We start from the raw sequence: 10,726 nt of genomic DNA, 5'->3' as shown, positions 1-10,726 counted from the left end.
CAGGTAATTCTGCCCCTTGGCCAGAACCAGTCTCTTGGAGCAGAGAGAAAGCTGTGGTTTCATATCTGTATGTTCGTCATGTTTTGTATCTGTGCTTGTAAATATTCCCGCATTGCCTTGGAACATGATGCTTCTGGTCTATCTCAGGCCTGCCTTATGCAGTAAGTCACATTTTTTGTAAATCTCGTATTTTGAGATTACATTGTGCTAGAATGTTCCATCTTTTCTGGGTGAAGGCAATCAAGAGTCTAGTGGGCATTAGGAGAAGTGGGCAGTAGGCCTGCTCCAGACTTCTAAATATTGACAGAGTCCAGGCAGGGTTCAGTTTGTTGCCCTTTTCTCTTCTTTATTTGTTCCTGAGATGATCCAGTCCTGTGGCTTTAAAAGGCATTTACATGCTGATGACTCCAAAATGTGTATCCCCCCCCCCAGATCCCTCCCCTAAACTCCAGGTGCTGTCCACCTCTCTACTTGGGCATCTACCAGTCATTTCCAGATCAGAACCTCCTTGAGTCCACGTCCATCTTCACTACATACTTCTTTAACCTTCCTTATTTCAATCAGTGACAACATGATTAAATTGGTTGTTCAAGAGAGAATACTCTACATACACCTTGATACCTCTTTTCCCCCTTAAATCATAAGATCAACCATGAGCAAGGGTTTTTTGGTTTTGGTTTTGGTTTTGTTTAGGAAATCTACATTCAGACCGTTCCCAGAATTCAAGCACGTTTCACCACTCCACCACTACCAACTTAATCCAAGGGGTTTTTTTTTTTTTGTCTTTTTTTTTTACTAAGAGGTAAGTATTAATTTGTCCATGAATTATCCCCTGTAGAGAGGAAATTGGCCTCTTGCAGATCTCCGTAGAAACTGGCCAAGGCTAGTGCTTAAGGCCATCAATCCTGGTCGACCAGGAGACTTGGACTTCAGCCCTCCAAACATGCCCAAGTCGGAGCTAGTGCTTCTTTAATAATGAACACCAGTGTGACAAAATCCTGCTGCTAGCTTTCTTTGTCTTACAGCTGCAACACAGTTTGGATCCGTCACTCAGTTCCCTAAGACCAGAAGGGGAGCTGGCAGGATAGGGATGGAGCAAAGTGCTGCTCTATCTTCTTGTTATTATATATCGGTCCCCGATCACCTGAGAGGATGGATTGCCAGGATAGGGATGGAGCATGGTTCTACTGTATCATATTGCGATTACACCCTGGTCCCTCATCGTGTCAGAGGAGAGCCTGGTTCTTCCCTAAGCATTCAGCTTAAGAGCCCCACATCCCAAAAGTCATGCCCCTCTCCCACATCTGGCATCTGGGGCGAAGCTGCCCCAGCGTGGAGAGGACAATGATGAACTCACGTATCTGTCTTGATCCTGTCTCCATGAGTTTTCTTCTGATGACTGATGCTTTTACAGGTCTAGTCTACGTGCCAACAGAACCTTTTTCCTTATTGCACAATGGGTGTTCTATTATGTCCAAACCCCCATTCTTGGTTCTGCCTCCCTCGCCCACCGTACTCATTCTCCAATCTCCCCTGCTTCAGGTAAATGGGGACACCAACCAATCACCAGCTGTTCATAGCAAAAACCTAAGCGTCCTTGCCAATTCCTCTTCTTCACCTGAACCATAAATTCAATCCTTCAGCGAGTTCTGCAAGAGCTCGACTTGCAACATACAGTCAGCATTTAACCACGTCTCCTCGCATTGGCCTCCTAACCAGACTGTCTATTTCCACAAAAGACCCAGGGTCATCTTTTATAAACCGGAAGCGGGCCATGTCACCTTCTAGTTCAAAACTCCCCAGTGGCTTCCCATCACATTTAGAGTATGCTCATATGCCTTATCATAGCTACAAGGCTCTCTACATGGTTTAGCCCTGACCTCATTCTCTTCTACTCTTGCTCTGCTCAATGATGAACTATTGAATACACAAATGAGTGGGACTGAAAAAGAGGTCTGAAAATCATTTCTCAGAGATCTGGGAAAATCAGAAGACATTTCTAAAAATAGAGTTACTCATTGATTCAGTAAGAAAGGCAGAGTCTTTTGCACTTAAGAGATGTTTGATAAAGAGAGATTGAATAAATAAATGGATAAAATGAAGTGGCCTTTATTCATCACATGGAACAACCATGGAATGCCTCTATGCCTGTTATTTTTTTCTTGACTCAAACCACCAAGTATGTTTTTTAAAATTAACTTTTAATTGAAAAAGTCATACATTTGGGGAAACTATTCAATACGTGAAAAAATTCTTTTGGGAAAAATAAAGAAGTGTCAGCTATGATGAGTGGTATCATTTTGTGGGGGGGGGGGGCATCAAGAAATACAACCTTTCTTTGAACATCCAGTCAATGATTATCCATCCTTTTAGAAGTATACATTAGTTAGAAGCTGTCAGTACAAACTCTTGCAATAATTCTTTCTGTGTGAAATTGACCTTAAGTAAGATTAAAACTGACCTAACATGAATTTGTTGAGCTACTAGTGAATGTAGTTTCTACTTGATAAGCGAGACATGCAAAGTTAATTAAAAATATATTTCTGGGGGCGCCTGGGTGGCACAGCAGTTAAGCGTCTGCCTTCGGCTCAGGGCGTGATCCCAGCGTTATGGGATCGAGCCCCACATCAGGCTCCTCCACTGTGAGCCTGCTTCTTCCTCTCCCACTCCCCCTGCTGTGTTCCCTCTCTCGCTGGCTGTCTCTATCTCTGTTAAATAAATAAATAAAATCTTTAAAAAAAATTAAAAAATAAAAATAAAAATATATTTCTGAATGCATGTCGCATTTGATACTGAAGGAAGTGACTCTTTCTTAATACCGTGCAATTTGAGAATTTGAGAAAATAAGAGTTGACAGCGGAGTCTATTCTTTGACAGCAAGAACAAAAGAAGTTCAAATATGACCAAAGCACTTCGGTTTCTTTCTGTAGAGAAAGTTATTACTTCCTAGCCCGCCAGTGGTTTTATAGGCATCGTAATATGGGAGTCAAAGACCTTGGGCCTGTTTATAGCTGGGGCTGAGTTCACTGTTTCCTTAGGTGCTCTCTGGCAGGGCAACGACACACAGCCATAATCTTCGAAATCGTGTCAGTTCAATGTCTCAAGTAACCTTCACGCCGAGTCTCTTAAGTTGGTTTTCTTTACCCATAAAACAGATGAAGTAACTGAGGTTGTAAGAAGTTAACGACTTTCCCCAAATTGCTGAGCGAATGAGATTTTCCAGGCTGGGGCCTCTGGGGAGGGCGCCAATAATGGTGCAACCTTAGAAGATAATGGGTTGCCCTTGGTACCCCAGTGAGGGGGCCAATGGAATATTTAAACGGTGATTTCTTGGGACTAGGTGGAAATTCTTGTTCTGAAGCTCAGAAACTAGGCTAAGAACAGAAAGTGACCTCGAGGGAACATCAGAACTGGAAACTGAAATCATTCAGCAGGGTGTTAGTGAAAAGCGTTGCGGCCATGAAGGAAAAGGACGCCAGGGTAGGACTGGATCCTATCACACGATGAAGACTGAAGAAAGAAAAATTTTAAGAAAGAGTTGCTCATTTGTGTCAGATATTATTGAGGGCTCCTGCAGAGTGAGGAATAAGACCTTCGAAATAGAACGGCTATCGGGGTCCTTACCTCTAGCATGGAGCCCCTCACTCCCAGCAGTGGGGCATAGTACTAAGCGATGATTTTAGCTCTCTTTCTCACCTAAATAAGGAAGAGCTAATTTTAGAACCATAATGAAGCAAGATGACACATTTTGTTAGAGGATTTCTTTCCTCTCTAAATATGTCCCTTTTTAAAAAAACTTTTTTGAATGTTCTTCGGACTGCTTTGAATCTTTGCATTGCTAATTTTGTGTAGAAAATAATTTTTCATTATCTTCATGGAGTAACCCACAGATAGAAGAATGTATTTAAAAAGGACTAGATAAAAATCTTAGCTTTCTTATTGCATTAACAACGTAGCTCCTAAAGTGCTTTTTATAAAGTTCAAAAGGTGCTTAAATTTAGGGCTCGGAGTCTTTTTTCTTTTGTCCTCTTTTTAGAAACCGAACATTGTCCTGATTTATGCCTTTGATGAGATGTACAGTCTGTTGTAAGAAAAAGATATCCTCTCAACGCTTTGAAGATGCTCATAAAATGGTGAAAAAGATGCCAAAAGAGATTATTCACTAAAATTAGGACATATCCAGAGGTTCGTGAGCTTGAATTTACATTGTGAAATTGTTTATTGAATTGATTGACTGGCTACTTTTATAATGGTCAAGGACTGGTCCCTAATTCTAATTGTGCTTTAGAATTGTCTGGGGAGGTTTTTTTCCCCCTGAGGCTGTCTGCTTGATTGGATACTTTTTTTTTTTTTTTTTTTTTGGCGGGGGGAGGAGGTGTGCCATGTTGTTATTTTTTTAAATAGACTTTACTCTTCAGAGTAGATTTAAGTTCATGGAAGAATTGAGTGGAAAGTATGGAGAGTTCCCATAGTTCCCCTCTCCCCCACCCAATAGAGGCACAGCCTCCCACCATATCACCATTTCACCCCAGGGTGGTACATTTCTTACAGTTGATAAACCTACATTGACATCATTATCACCCAAAGTCCATAGTTTACAATAAGGCTCACTCTCGGTGCTGGGCGTTCTATGAGTTTGGACAGATACATGATGACGTCTAGCCAGCATTATAGTATCATACAGACTATTTTCACTGGCAGACACTGATCAATTTACCGTGTCTATAGTTTTGCCTTTTCCAGAATGCCATATAATTGGAATCGTACAGTACGTAGCCTTTCAGATTGGCTTCTTTTTTATAGCAATATGCATTTTTTTAAAGTGTAAGCTTTATTGAGGTATTATTGATATATAAAATTATAAAGTAATCTGCACTGATATGCTTGATGGCTTGATATCAAGCTTATAAATTTACATATAAAATTAAACTTTATATGTATTTGTATATGAATAATTTATATACATATAAAATTTGCATATAAATTATATATAAAATTGTAAAGTAATATGCGATATAGCTTGAGAGCTCGTTTCCTTTGAGCACTGAATAGGATTCCACTGTCTGGATATGCAACGGTTTGTTTATCTGTTCACCTACAGAAAACATCTTGGTTGTTTCCAAGTTTTGGCAATTATGAGTAAAACTGCTATAAATATCCATGTGCAGGTTTTGTGTGGACGTAGTTTTCGACTCTTTTGGGTAAATACCAAGGAATGCAATTGCTGGATCATATGGTTAGAGTGCGTTTAGTTTTGCAAGAAACTGCCAAATTGTCTTCCAAAGTGACTGTACTATTTTGCATTTCCACCCACAATGAATGAGAGTTCCTGTTGCTCCATGTCCTCGCCAGTATTTGGTGTTGTTAGTGTTCCAGATTTTGGCCATTCTAATAGGCATGTAGTGGTAGCTCGCTGTCATTTTAATTTGCATTTCCCCAACGACATACCTTGCCGAGCATCTTTTCATATGCTGATTTACCATCTGTATATCTTCTCGGGTGAGGTGTCTCTTCAGGTCTTCTGCCCCTTTATTTAATTAGGTTGTTCATTTTCCTACTTTTGAGTTTAAGGCTTCTTCATACATTCTGGATACCAGTCCTTGATTGGATGAGTCTTTTGCAAATGTTTTCTCCCAGTCTGTGGCTGTTCTTTCCATACTCTTAACATTGCTTTCATAGAACAGAAGTGTTCATTTTAATGAAGTCCTGCTGATCAGTTAATTATTTAATGGATTGTACCTTCGATGCGGTAAGGGAAACTTTTATTTTAATTAATTTATTTTTGTTCCTTGTCTTCTTTTTCTTTTTCTTCTCCAGCTTTATTTAGAAATGATTGACGTATACATTGTATAAATGTAAGGTGTACAATGTGCTGATTTGATGCCCATGTATTGCAAAAGGGTCACCACCATAGCCTCGGCTAACATCAGCATCAGCTCGCATAATTATTCATCTTCTAACTGAAATTTTGTACCTTTTGACCAACACCTCCCCATTCCCCCCACCCCCAGCTCTTGGTAACCACCTCTACTTTCTGTTTCTAAGGGTTCAGCGTTTTTAGATTCCACATGTAAGGGAGATCATATGGTATTTGTCTTTCTCTGCCTTATTCAACTTGGCATGATGCCTTCATGGTCCATCCAAGTTGTTTGCAAATGGCAGGATTTCCTCCTTTTTCAGGGCCAAATAATATTCCAGTGTGTGCCTGTGCTCTGTGTGTGTGTGTGTGTGTGTGTGTGTGTGAGCCCTCTTCTTTATCCATTCCTCTGTTGACAGACACTTCAGTTGTGCCTGTGTTTATTTCTTTTAGATATGTACCCAGGAGTGGAATTGTTGGATCATACAGTAGTTCTAGTTGTAATTTTTTGAGAAACCAAGGAGAACTTTTTACCTTTTTTTAAGATTTTATTTATTTATTTGAGAGAGAGAGAGCATAAGCGGGGAGGAGGGGCAGAGGGAGAGGGAGAAGCAGGCTCCCCGCTGAGGAGGGAGCCCAACACAGGGCTCGATTCCAAGACCTCGAGATCATGTGACCTGAGCCGAAGGCAAACACTTAACCGACTGAGCTCCCCGGGCACCCTAAAGACCCTATTTCTAAATAAGGCTGCATTGTGTGGTATTAGAGGTTAGGACTTCAACATTATCGTTTTTGAAGGGGACACAAATCAACCAATAACAAAACCCAAACTCTCTATACTGGCCAATAAAACTTCATGTGATTTATACGGCTCCCGCTCTCATCTCTAATACATCTCCTACCACTTGCCCCTCTCCCTCTTTCCAGCCACCTTGGCATTTCCGCTTACCAAGTTTACTCTTAGCATTTAAATTCAAATCTCGCCTCTCCCCACCCCCGAGAGACCAGCTCTGGTCACCCTATTCACTCAGCCCTCTTCCTGGGCTACTTGAGTTACTCTTTATCTCCTTACTGCTCTGTTTTCCTCTCAGCACATGTCACACTCTAAAGTACTGTTGAGGGAGGCAATGTGGCCACATTCTGGTCAAGGGGAAGCCCCTGGGATTTCTGGAAAGATTTTCCTCCTGACTGAAGGAGCAGGCAAAGAGCCAGCTCGTTTCGTCCTTTGCTCTTGATTGCTGAATTTAGAGGTGATTTCTTGAGCTCCACTGACTATCTACCTGCCGGAACACAGAAGCCAACAGTGCTGAGCCTGATGGGAGTGGAGGGAGCTTGAGGTTTTGATGATACCGTGGCCGCTGTACCCACCCTAGACCTACCTGCTTCTTGATGAATGACCATAACTGCCTTTTAAGCCCCTGAGACTCAAGTGTTGGGTTGTGTTGTTTTTTTTTGTTTTTTTTTTTTTGCCTTGAAAGTGTCTTTACTGACATGCTCTTCCACCATTACCATAGAAACTTTGTCCGTTTTATCCAGTGGTGGAACCCCTGGGATGAGAACATCTGGCAGGTAGAAGGCACTCAAAGAATACTCATTGGACGGCCATGTGGGTGGATGAAAGTCCCCATTTGCTACTTACCTTTGCTTTTCTGCCTCTGTGCCAACCCTTCCACATACGTAGCTCTTCGCTGGTCCCGGGCTGCCTTTCCATTCTAGTCTCTCCTTTTGGACCTTCTCTGGCCCAGCTCCGAGCCTGGCTCCTTCGCTGCTCCCCTGTCTCCCCGGCTCATCACAGCATAGGATGGGGCCCAACCAAGGGTCTGCCCGTGGGCTCTTCTCCAAACTCACGTTTGTCCTCTGGGTCCCACTGGGTGCCTTCAAAGCCCAGAGCCAGCGTACTTCTCCTGGACGTACCACCTCCCGTCTTATCGTACGTTTTGTTTTTCTTGCAGCCCGGGGTACGTTCTGCCTGGCAGCATTTTCATGAGGGAACATTTCTCTTTTCCTGGTAGTATCCTAAATACCAGAAGAACTGGACCCATTTCCTGTTTTGATTTGTACCCCTCACAAATAGCAGGTCGTAACTATAAAAGCTCTGCTCGGTGAATTTCTGTTGAATGGTGGCTAAACCGTGGCCCTTTGAAGACAGGAAGGCCAGAGCTCGTATCTGCCGTTTGTTTTCACTGTGCCCACCCCAGGGAAGTCACCTATCCTCCCAGAGCTTCAAGTTCTTCATTTATAAAAGAGAATAATAGTATTTACCTGATAGGATTGCTATGTATCTCTCGAAAAGAGGTGATACATCCAGAATATTTGGCTCAGAGCCCAGCAAAGAGTAAACACCCAGCAGAGAATAAACACCCATTAAATAGTTATTATTACTGGTAGGTATTTTTGAATGAATGTTATCATATTCATGAGGATGGTAAAGATTAGTATTCTCGTAGATAGTTATAAAGCAGACCTAGCAGACAGGTTATGCTGGTATGTGGGATTTTACACACACACACACACACATCCCTATCTTTATCCATGTAGATATGATATCAAACGTTATTGGTTTGCAGTGGGTGCCTTGGTGAGTATTGATACTTGAGTAAGAACTATGGGTCTGTAGATGCCCACATGGGAATTTTCTACTTTGAAATTCTACAACAGAGGCTACAGCAGACTGACAACGAATCTGAAACCATGTGTGTATGTGGGAAAAGTAGCCAGGACCAAGTAAAGGCTGCATTTCCATTTGTATGCTAATAAGGTTGGTTCACCTAAATTTGGAAAATGTAACGTCCAGCTCAGGACTCCTGGTTGCCACCTCAAAAACTGTCTCTAGCTAAGGAAAGCAGAAAGGAATTGATTGGCAGGATCTTGGTGGGTATGGTGATGGGGGGCAGTTCACAGGATCATCGGGAAAGCTGGAGATCCAGGCTCATAAAATGGTGAATACGGATGTAACCCCAAAGAGCAGAGTGCTGAGGATGCCTCCTTGGACCCTGTGTCCCCCAGGACAAGCATCATCCATCACGTGTCTGGGCTCTGATGGCCCCGACGTTGGCTGTTGTGTCCTCTGGGCTCTCCATTCCAGTGCAACCAGAGAGGATGAGCTTTGCACACCTGCACGCCTTGGCCACTCCTGGGTGGCAGAGAGGGTGAGCCAGGCTTGGTGGCACCTGGCTCTCCAGCTGCACCAAGAGGAGGGAGGACATAAGTACTCCCTTCAGGTTCCATAGGGAGGAAGCAGGACCAGTCTTGGGATTCTCCAACCCTTCATGGGTGTTTGGATGCTGCGCGACTGCCCAGAAATAGCCCCTAGAGCTACCAAGAAAGAGAGAGACACCCCAAAAGCAGTACCCAAAACGAAAGGCTCAGAAGTGATCCCTTGAAAGATTCCCCATCCGGCTGATAGACATCTCCTTCTCTACGCAGTGGCTGTTCTGCAAGGCATGATGAGGGGATGAAAAGGGTTTCTGTTGCCAGATACCTATTGGTAGGCTCACAAATGGGTCTGTTGCCTCCCCGATGGGCGGAGGCAAAGGCTTTCTCTCGAAAGGGGCAGCAGATGGCATTCTTCGCCACCCCTGACAGAATAACGGTGGGAGGAAGCAGTGGGGCTCCATCTGGGAGAGAGCCTGTCTCCCGTGGCCAAGCAGTCAATGTGTTTGCAATCTTTACACTTTCTGCCGCGCTCTCGCGGAAGGGCAGATGGTAGAAGGCTGGAAAATTGCAACCAGGAAGAACCGTACCTCTTCATGTTACTGCAGAACAGACAGAATGGCTCTGAGAACCCAAAGGCAAGGGATGGTAGGGTGGAGAGGAGAACCTATGCTGGGAAAGCCACAAATTATTTATTAAGGGAGTTGAAGAGGGGAATGGACATCGGGCTCTGATATTTGAAAATTTTGGTGGCCGAGGAGTTTATCCTGCCTCCCAATCTAACCCGCAGAATTGAGCCAGAAAATGTGTTCATGACTGTTTCCATGGCTCTTAGCTACAAGTCATTTCCCCTTTCAGATTATTTCCATTTCAAGGCCCAATTTCCATTTGCTGTTTGATCTTCTGCTTTTAAGACATTCAGCCAATATCATCATCGGCCTCGTGCCAGGTTTTCTTGCGAGGCTTTCAACTTGTCCTGTATCCTTTATCCTTGTAGGTGGATTCTGTTTGGAACTGGCTGGTCCCAGGTAGGCAGTGTTTTGCTGGCAGAGCAAAAGAAAAGACTTCTTCTGAAAAGGTGGAGGTCAAACCGAAAATTGGAAGACCCCTCCCGTACACATCAGTGGCTGTTTGGAGTAAAAGTTCGGTGGCAAAGTAATGATGTGATGATCAATTTATTAATGAATAATACATGATTTGGTACAGGCGAACATGACAGTTCCGGGATCAACAATTATATGGAGCTCCCGAGAGAAACTTCTTCGGTTTTAGGATATATTTACTCTTCCGTGAAATGTGGTTGTTGTTGTTGTTGTTGTTTTTAATATTCTCGTTTGAATTCTTCACCAGTGTTAATTTAAAAAAAAAAAAGTTATTCTGGGGCTGGGTCCGTCTGACATAAAGTAATTTATATATGGTTCTTTGTGTCGTCCACCAAAATTGCCTGATGGTTTTCTGCCCCAATTTTCAGCTCTTGAAGGAACTATTCCCCTTTGTATTTTCACAGCTCGTAAGGGTATTATCTAGCTAGCCTGAGTACTTAGCCCCCACCACTCCCCACCCCCCCTCCCCACAGTGACCTTTGCCACTTTTCTGCCAAAGGAGCTGTTTGGCGGTGGGTTGGCCTTACCTGTTAGTTTCACACTCGTGTATTCCAAGGAGTCAAGACTACCCTTTCCCATTGTTTCTAAATCCTATGAGTTTTATTCTAAATGA

The sequence above is a fragment of the Ursus arctos genome, chromosome X, assembly GCF_023065955.2.
Source record: "Ursus arctos isolate Adak ecotype North America chromosome X, UrsArc2.0, whole genome shotgun sequence".
NCBI classification, from domain to species: domain Eukaryota; kingdom Metazoa; phylum Chordata; class Mammalia; order Carnivora; family Ursidae; genus Ursus; species Ursus arctos.
This window is presented reverse-complemented; position numbering follows the sequence as displayed.